This window comes from Macrobrachium rosenbergii, chromosome 26 (genome assembly GCF_040412425.1).
Source record: "Macrobrachium rosenbergii isolate ZJJX-2024 chromosome 26, ASM4041242v1, whole genome shotgun sequence".
Classification (NCBI taxonomy): Eukaryota; Metazoa; Arthropoda; class Malacostraca; order Decapoda; family Palaemonidae; genus Macrobrachium; species Macrobrachium rosenbergii.
In genome coordinates, this window is record NC_089766.1 from 35,982,976 (window position 1) to 35,993,710 (window position 10,735).

At 35.9% G+C, this 10,735-nt stretch overlaps 1 long non-coding RNA gene across 1 annotated transcript; it reads right to left on the reverse strand.

The window, feature by feature from the left end:
• Positions 1-2,024: 2,024 nt before the first annotated feature.
• LOC136853127 (uncharacterized) lies at positions 2,025-10,180 on the reverse strand. Its single transcript, XR_010857362.1, has 3 exons — positions 10,041-10,180; positions 2,758-4,372; positions 2,025-2,695 (listed from the first exon to the last, which is right to left on the reverse strand). It is a non-coding gene; the product is annotated as an uncharacterized lncRNA (long non-coding RNA).
• Between the last annotated feature and the right edge of the window lie 555 nt (positions 10,181-10,735).

A 10,735-nucleotide genomic window follows, 5' to 3' on the forward strand; every position in this document is an offset into this window, starting at 1 on the left:
TTCTAGGGAAAATTATCATTTCAGTTAGCTTATAGCTGGCGCCAATATGGCGGAACTCAGTTGTTTTCAATTATATGGACAGAGAACGCATGCCTCCGTAGCCTACAGGAAATGCCGGGACAGGGTAGACAATGCTACCAGAACACACCTAGATTTCCCACCCACCTTTGGGGAGGAAATAGATGCTAGGGCGTAAACCACTCGGGGGTGGGGGAGCTAGCACCTTAAACCTTAGGCTCATTATCTTTAAGACTGCTATTCCTTTGACCTGTTTACTGGCAAAGAATTCACTTTCAGGTTTGGGACCTATGGCTCCGACGCCCGCTCAAAGCAGCAAGCCAGCAGACCCCTTCAGCGACTGTCCTGATCGTATGTCTGTCTCCGGTGGCGGCCCAATTTCACGATCGTACGCCCAAGACGTGGTATTTCAGAGCTCAAATATTCGTCTGAAATAGGTAAGCCGAGAGTGAATTTGGCACTAGTCACCCTTGTCTCTCCACTAAATTCCTTCCATTTCTCTCATTTACCTTCAAGTTTAATCCCTTCCTTTTCCCAGGCTTCCCCCCTTTGTGTGATGGCGAGCACATGTTCCTTGTTTCAAAAGCCCAATCGAATATGATTCGAAGACTGTGATTACGTGATTTTCATCATAATTATCTTCTGGGCTACGTCATGTTTAGTATTTAAGAACGTGTACTGGGTGATATTTCATAGGTAGATTTCATTTCTCTTAGTTTGAGCAGGGCTAACGCAGAACCTCTCTTACAGGAGAAACCAACCACTCCGTGTGCTCTGTGCGTGATAAATCTGACTGCATGCCCATTCTGAAACTATTCCTGGTCGCACTCCGATCCTTGAAATCTGTTGTGGCCTCGCCAGAGTTGTATATGAATTATTTTCCCCATCCTGGAGTTCAGTCTGTTTGCATCATCTATCAGAGACTATTTCGTGTAATCAGGGCATGACTAACTATTATTATTATCATCACATTAGACTGATTGTATCGAAATTGGCACCCTTATTAATCAGCTTGCTCGTTGCCAACCATTGCATTATTGTTCTATGTGTCCAATTAATGAGTCTGCCCACTAACTATCATGTCGGTTTGTTTGTCTCCTTGTCTCATTGCTAAAGTCTCTGTAAACAAACCCCTGTAAATTTGTAAAAGAATTCTAATTCCAAATGGCGACCTCCCTCCTTTAATTGTAAATCCAGGAAAATCTAAGGTAAGTTTTCAAATAACTTTTCCTATTGCTCATAAGCTGGGCTTTATTGGTTTCATGGCAGCATCAATATAAACCTTTTTTCAAAATCTCCCCAACCAAGACCGTCCAGTTTATAAAAAAAAAAAAAAAAAAATATATATATATATATATATATATATATATATATATATATATATATATATATATATATATATATATATATATATATGTGCACACACACACACACACACACACACACACACACACACACACACACATATATATATATATATATATATATATATATATATATATATATATATATATATATATATATATATATATATATATATATATATATATATATATACATATATATATATATATATATATATATATATATATATATATATATATATATATATATATATATATATATATATATATATATATATATATATATATATATATATATATACATATATATATACATAATATATATATATATATATATATATATATATATATATATATATATATATATATATATATATATATATATATATATATATATATATATATATATATATATATATATATATATATATATATATATATATATATATATATATATATATATATATATACATATATATATATGTTATGCCGTGAGTATTTCTTTGTGTTTTGCGTTGCACCACATATGAACGACCGTGTCTGTAGACTTCACTTGATAGTAACGCAGGGGACTCGGTAAGTTAGGTTGAAATTTTCTATTAATAATTTCTCATATTTCAGGAGGGTAAGTATTCACCGGGCACGGTTTTTCATAAGTTTTATTCTAACTCTACTACATCACACGGCCAGCCACCCTGGACTTAGAAATTTCTTGATGTTAAGAGAGGAGCGAGTGACACAATCCTACCCAATTTGGTTTTCAAGTAACTCGCTAAAAATTGATCAGAATGAACTCTGGACCTATGTTGAATAAAACTCCGCCTCCTTGAGGACGTCTACTTTACTCTTAATGGTTCAATCTTAACTCCCACTTTTGGCAAGGACAAATCAGGTCAATTTTGCTGACCTTTTCACTTCTTAGTCTATCCTCTAACTCCTCCTTCCTTTCCCACTTCTTGGAGGTTTGTTATGGTTAGTCTTCAATTTACTTGGTCCCATGACTCATCATTTTAAACTATCAACATCGTGTCTCTCTCTCTCTCTTTCATAATCCCGATCAGTGAATCTCATACTTATTCACTGCATAACATCACTCGGTCACCTACCTGCATTGACTACAATGCAAGTAGATAACCAACTCAACTTGACTATAGTCAATTACTTCAATGTCAATGATTTCTATTAACAAGTAATAACTGCAAGAAATATTATAATGCATCATAGTGCTAACACAAACAATATAAGCATGAATTTGAATATCAAATACTCAAACTAAATGCAGAAAATTATGGCAAAGTAAATATATCAAATGCCTATTACTCTCTGGTTATCAATCATAAATTGCAAAAATAAAAAAAAATCAATCATCAAATGCCTATTACTCTCTGGTTATCAATCATAAATTACAAAAAATAAAAAAAATCAATCATCAAATGTTCAAGTGCAAGTCAATGGTAAACGCTATCACTCTCTAAGAAGGATTCTGTCCATCATGTCTTTGATTATAGGTAAGCTTATTCAATATCAATTTCCTGACAATTATAAAAGAAACAAAAGCAAACAGTACTAAAAGAATGACATTTATGAATGACATGATAGGAGAAATCTCGGTCTTATATATATGAAAGAAAGTATGAACCTCTTCTAGCTTTGTGAATGTCTCCAATTCCAGTTCTGAAAGTTGAAATTCGTTAATAACTGCAAACTGATGTACACTTTTACTGAAATTCAAACTGTATGTCGTGAAGACTGTAGGTTTGTAATACAAATTATGTAAAATAACCAATTCACAAGCAGATGAAAATGAGTGTACGTTAATGAAAACTACTTCTGTTTTGTTTGACTTACAGTCAATCTTAGCATTCAATCTGTTTGCTGAGAACACAAAAATTTCATCATCAATGATTTGAGCCTTGAAAGTTTCTGTAAACGGTATATATTTACAATGGTTCTTACCATTCTTGTTGTTTACAAGATCATCTAGGCAATGAAGAGCACTCAATGGTTCATAGAAATTCACAATGTTACAAACATATACACCATCATTAAGCATGACACATTCCCTGAATTTATGTTCGGGAATTTCAGTCACTAGGAACGAATCATGCTGCAAGGCAAAGTGTCGAACTGTTCCTTCTAGTACAATGGACTTATTATCTACTACCATTGGGAATGGATAGACTGACATCAATGAGTTGACGTCTGGATTGTTGAAAGGATCACTAGTATAATTTGATTGGCTATCACTTTCACTGTGATCAGGCCATAATAGTCCACTATATTTTCTACTAGTGGCTTCAAGTGATTGTTCACAACACATTTCTGAATAATGGCTTCAATTTCACTAGGGGTTATCAGAAAAGGCGACAGCAGGTTTTACCTGCCATCATGATTGCATTGAGTAATTCCTTGTATTCCAGAAGGAAATTACTTGTTTCTATGAGCAGTTGCTCCATCATTTCTGTTTGATGGATTTTAGCAATTTCTAATGAAACATTATGGAGGGCACTATTCACAAATTCTTTCAGCACTGTGATCATTTTCTGATTTTGATTGACATTTCCTATTACTTTATTATAGACAGTGCCCTGCTCAGAAGCCCAATTTTCAAGTTGTGCCACTCTTTCCTTTAGCCTTTCAACATTACCATCGGTCGCCACTCCAAAGAGATTGTGTAAAGCGACGCCTATAAAGGGTATGAGTGATCGCTTTACTACTTTCCTTGGCATAACACTATCGATGTCCTCTGCAACTTGGAGAGCATGTCGTACAAATTTCTATCTTGGACACTTTGTAATCCTGCCTGTATCTGATTGCTCAGCTGGACTAACTGCTCTCTCTGATCGATAATGGAGTCCGTCTGGATCTTAACAATGGCTAGGTCCTGTATCATCTTTACCTTGCCATGCTCCTTGATGATGGCTCCCTTCCTTAGTTGTACGAGTGAGTTCACAATTTGACTCACTGCCAACCACCATACAATCCATTTGCTGAAATAATGTTATCAAGCAGTAAAAATCTTATTACATTTGTTTACCATTGCACTTGCCATTACCTTCTTCTCAAATTATACCTTGGGGTCATTGAAGATTCTATTTTATTATCTATCTTATCTTTATTGGACAAATCTTTTAACTGGGTAGACGACCAAGGTTCTGAATGAACTACTTTAATGTGGTTCCAATGTACAATGGATTCTTTCAAGGTAATTTCATGCATTAACTTGAATTTATTCAACTTCAAAACTTCTAAAACTCTATATGGACCTCGAAATTTTGGTGATACTTTAATATTAGGTCCTTCAAGAACATGATTGAGTACATAAACTTGTTGTCCTACCTTTAACGAGGGTATGGTGGATCTGTTATTGTAATACTTACTAGATTTTTATGTAACTCCTTTAATCTAGCCCTGGTGACTTTAACGGTCTCGTACGTACGTCTTGTCTTCCAAGCAATATAGTCCTCGTAGTTGTACGTACGTCTGGGTGGTGCGGCATCATCCAAAAGTGAATTTGGCATTCTCTTTTTGGTAGCCATACAATAGGAAATGAGGAGTTTCTCCTATTGATTCATTTACTGTGTTGTTTAGAGTAAATTGTATGTCTTCGAGAGTCAAGTCCCAGTCTTCAGTGCTAGGGGTTACCAATGTTTTCAGAACATCCTTTATCTTGCGATTTGTTCTTTCTACTGCTCCATTTGAGCTTGGCTTATATGCTGTTATTTGACATTTCTGTATTTCATAATAGTCACACAATTTCGTTAGAATGTCACTAGTAAATTCAGCAGCATTGTCTGAGAGCAAAACTTGAGGACATGAATGTCTGGTTATAATTCTAGACTTAAAGGCTTCTGCCACCGTTGATGCTTCTCTGTTTCTAGTTGGAACAATTTCTACGTATCTGGTCAAATAGTCAATGAAAACTAAAATCTGTTTATTTCCTCTGATGGTGTTCGGGAATGGACCTAAGAAATCCATTGTGACTACTTGAAAAGGATTTAATTCTGAAGGATACATTTCCAGAGGAGCCTTGACGTTGACATTCCCCTTATGTATATTACATAGGGTACAATTCTGAACAAATCGAGTAGCATCTTCACTACATCGAGGCCAAAAATAGTTTCTAGTGATTGTTCTACATGTTTTCTTAATTCCAGGATGTCCTGATAACTTGTATGAATGGGTTAGTTCTAAAACGTCTTGTGTTAGTGTATTAGGAATGTACAAACGTGAACAAGCATTTGGTTCGTCTGAAGTCTTGTACAATAACCCATCTATCAATTGAAACTCTGAATTTTTCTCACCTTGCAAGAGGTTACCAATTACTTCCTTTATTCTAGAATCCTTTTGTTGTTCTTGACGAACTTTGTCTAAATCTAAGTCTGTGATTTGACAACTGAAGGCGAAATTATGAGTGGTAATTTGTTTCTCGTTCTCTTCTTGTGATCTAGATAAGGCGTCAGCTAATGTGTTATATCTACCAGGTATGTATCTAAATTCTGGGGCAAATTCTAATACGCTAACGAACCATCTATTGAACTTCATATTATTGGTAAAAGCCCTTTTCTTGAAAAGATCACAAATGGGTTTATGATCTGTAAGAACATTAATTTTATGTCCTAGCAAAATGTGTCTAAATTTCTGTAATCCCCAGACTAATGCCAAACATTCCCTTTCTGTTGTACTGTAATTTCTTTCAGCTGCATTCAAAACTCTACTGGCATAGTATACAGTCCTCATCCTTGTTTTATCCTTTTGCATCAAGACGGCACCTAGTCCTGTACTTGAAGCATCACAGGCTAAGTAGAATTCCTTCTCGAAGTCTGGATAAACTAGGACAGGATCTGTTATCAACATATCCTTTAGTGTTTTTGAACGCTGCTTCCTGTTCATCTTTCCACTCATAGCTAGCATCTTTCCTAGTTAACTCAGTTAATGGTTTTGCTATGGTAGCAAATCCCTTTATGAAAGGTCGATAATATCCTACCATACCTAGGAATCTTCTTAGTGCCTTCAAATTTCTTGGGGCTGGATAGTCTACAATAGCCTTAATCTTTCCTTCTTGCATTTTCAAACCATGTTCACTGATAACATGTCCTAGATATTCTAGAGATTTCTTCAGAAACTGACATTTCTTAATTTTACCTTTAAACCGGCCTTTCTGAGCCTATCTAATACTAATTCTGTTGTCTTGAAATGACTCTCTACATCCTTACTAGCAATTATTACATCATCAAGATAAACCGATACGTCTTCAACATCTCCCAAGATTTGCAGCATTAAACGTACAAACGTTAAAGGAGCTGAAGTAAGACCAAACGGCATTACCTCAAATTGCAAATGTTCTTTGTGAGTACTGAATGCCGTGAGATGCTTGGATTCTTCATCGAGAGGAACTTGCCAATATCCACTCAGTAAATCGAGGCTAGAAAAACCTGGCACCTCCTAATTGAGCTAACATGTCATTAATGACTGGCATTGGCATTCGATCAGGGATGGTGTGGGAATTCAATTTACGGTAATCAATTACCATCCTCCATGTACCGTCTTTCTTTGGAACTAGCAGTAAAGGTGAATTATAAGGTGACTTAGAAGGAATTACGACTCCATCTTCCTTCATCTCTTCAACCATCTCGTCTACAATGGGTCTTTGACTTATTGGAAGTTTGTAGTTAGGTATATAAAAAGGTCGAGCACCATCTTCTATGACTATTTTGTGCTGCAGGACATCTGTCCTTCCTAACTTATCTCCTGTTACTGCTACAACACTCCTATATTTCTCTAATATCTGTATTAACCTGTCCCTACAATGAGGAAAATCTGTATTATTTACTTCCCCTTCTAATTTAACTCTTGTGTCAGCTACAGAGACAAATGCTTTTTCACTTAGGGTTAGTAAAGGGTTAGTAATCACAACTCCCTTACAGAATTCTATGCCGGCATGCAATTCTAGTCTCTTGTCAGAATAATTATACACATAAGTCGTACAATTTCCACCATTAAGTCTTACTAGGGAATTGTCCATTTTCACAAAGTCTGGTAAGTCTTCATTAACTAATAACACATCTGTATCACCTAGGTTTTTATCTGTTACAATTCTAAGACAAACCTTTGTCAGACCTTGTGGATGCAGTATAACGCTATTGTTTAATTTGAGTTTTACAAGATTATCATCGGCAGTACTAACTAAGCAGATCTCTTCTGCATTCTGTGCATCGGCAGTGTAACAGACATCAGTATCATCTGAACTTTCATCTTGTGGTATCACAGAACCTAGCTCTGTCATTTTCAGGTTGCCTAACAGCAACACCTCATTGAGATACTTCTCTTCACTATCTTCTCTTATTATTAAGTGACTACAATCTATTAGCGTGTCAGGATCGTCAGGTTGGGAAAAAGAACTAAGTTCTTCGGAGGTATCTACTTGTCGTGCACTTGAGTTATCAGGTTCATACCTGCTATCTGGAGAATTCCTCCTGAGTGGCTTCTAGGCTTTTAAAAGTAGTTTGTCTATCTTCTCCTATTTCTTCTATCATTGAATTTCTACTCACTGTCCTACCCGGGTTAGCATTAAATTCTATTTCTATCTGTTGGATGTCTACTTCTTCAGATGAGGCTGTCTCAGGTAAAGTGATCAAGTTTATCTGAAACTGTTCCTCTTCTTCAAGAGAGCAAACATTTCCTCTATCAATTTCCTTGATAGTTACTCTTCCATTGCTACAATCTAGTGTAATTCCACATCTTTTCATAGCCTGGAAGGAAAATAGAGCTTGAGCTGGAAAATATTTCTCTTCCAACACCACAAACTCTTCCTGTATTTCTTATTTAGAATTTCTATCTCTAAATTGACACTGCCTATAGCCCTTATTTGCTTTCCAGCGATCCCCTTTATGGTCCTATAGGATTCTCTCATTTGGGAAAGCTCACAACCTATATGTTTTATTAAAGTGCCTTTATCTATGATACTTACAGTACTGCCTGTATCCAACAATATGGAACTCAGTACACCTTCTAAGTGTACTTGTATGATAGGCAACTCTTCCTGACACGTATTAAAATTCTTTACAGAAAACACTATTTCATTACTTCGAGTAATGTCTGTTGGGGACACATCCTTATTCACTGTCACTATTTCTTTCTGTAAGGATGGACCTTTCTGCTGCACCCTCTGTGATTGTCACTGAGAATCCCCTTGATTTGGGTTACTGGGGGAGGTATTTTGGATATTAGGCTGAGTACTTTGGTTATTTTGAGACCCCTGAGAATTTCCCTGTTTGTTGTACCAACAGTTCTGGATTAAATGTCCTGTCTTATTGCAATTCGAACACCATTTGTTTCTTCTACAATTCTGTGTTGTATGGTTGTTATAACCACAATTTCCACAACTTTGTCTCTGCCTATTGAACTGTGGCCTATTATTCCCTGAATTTGGCCTTGACTAGCTCCCCTCTGTCCAGGAGTCCTGTTATTTCCACTGTTATTTCCATTAGTTCCAGTGGTATTCCCATTGTTACCTCTATTTGGCGGCCTACATTGATTGTTTCTATTTGATTGATTAAATCTCCTATTGTTGTTCCCACCATTTCTATCAAACGAATTTCTAATTCCCTGATACCTAGACCTAGCTTGCCCTAATTGGTTTCTATTGGACTGATTGCTATTATTTCTTGGGTTTCCACTAGCTACGGTTCCCGTAAAATCTGCACTACTACTTGATGAATTCTGTTTTACTTTCCTTTCTATGTACATCAAAGTTTGTACAATTCCATCATTTGGCTTCCTATCACAGTACTTCTTTAAGGCTTCTCTTTCTTCCTTACCCAAAGCATCGTAGATTGGTCCTAATGACATATATCTAAGTACCTTGGATATACTAGCTAAATCTGTTTCATCATCATCAAATTCATCCTTCCTTCCAACAACAATTCCTACAGCTTTCATATCTGTCGTCACTCTATCTATAGCTTCTTCTACTCTAGTGGCTAAAACTAAGTGATTACCCTCATATTTCTGATGATGGAAAGTTCCTATGTTGTACCATGGATCTTTCTGTGCTTCTGGTTGCCAAAACTGTAAGCACTGTTTCTTGAATTCGTTAAACAGAGTAATATTCCTAAAAAGTACTGAATGAAGAACTGTATGTGCATCACCATGTTCCATACTAACATACAAGAGTGCTTCATCTATTTTCTTTCTCTCATCTGTGATACCAGCAGCTGAAATTCTGCTTTCTGTGTCTGCTATCCATCGATTTACACCATATTCTTCTAATCTACTTTTATCTACATTACTTGGGTCTACCGTTCCACAAAATCTAGTGGCTTGGGTTATTACGGCGGCTTGCGCCATGTTAGGATTTCTAGGTACAATGGAAGTTATTGGGTTAGTGGTTACAACTGAAGGGTTTAGCGCACTCGGTAAACTAAGTGGGGACCTTGACTACGAGAACGTCTGGGTCTAGTATTACTAGGATCAATTGGTCTAGAAAGTCGTTCAGGTACAGGTCTTAGGTTATATGGAGTCTGGTCTTCGCTTCTTGTCTGTTGCAGTCGGGCGATAACTTCGTCCAAAGTGTTATTCATATTAATTCATAAAATATTCAATGATTCCAAGAATGAAAAATTGAAAAAAAAATTAATTTGAGAATCAGGTACTTACTTCAATTGCATGTTTGCTGAGTTGACTGTATCCCTCTATACAAAAAAATTCAAATTTTTCCTAACTCATTCCTTCATAGGACTCTCTCACAATCTGAAAAAGTCTGATATTAGTCTTATGTATACAATTGTTTGGGTTCCACTGCAAAATGCTGCGCCAAGTGTTTAACAATAAAATTTATTATGATAGAATTATTTAAACAGAATTGTCTCTATCACCAAGTGAATGAAAATTTCTATTTCGTAAAAAAAATTACTAAATATGAGAAAAAAAAATTATTTCCTTCGTACAACAATAAGGAAAAATTCTTCAGAATATTATTCAAAAGAAAAATAATTTACTTAAATCATTTATGTTTAAAAAAATTATTTGCACTGCAGGAAAAATAATTATATAAAAATTCACTCACACAAAAAAAAATTTTATTCACAGAGAAAAAATTCTCTTGATAATTCCCCGATACTAGGAATGAATGTTTACTATTCAATTTGCTTCGTGTCGCCTTGCACTTGAAGATCGCGCTGATTGCACTTGAGCGCAATTTGTCGTTAGCATCCAGCGATAATTCGGCACAGCTCGGCCGACTTCCAGTCCGTACTTGCTGAATTTGGCGAAGAAAAATTTTGGAATCCCTTCCAAATTGTTGATTGAAGGCGTCACTTCCTTTTCGAGAGGCGGTTATCAACGCGTTGACT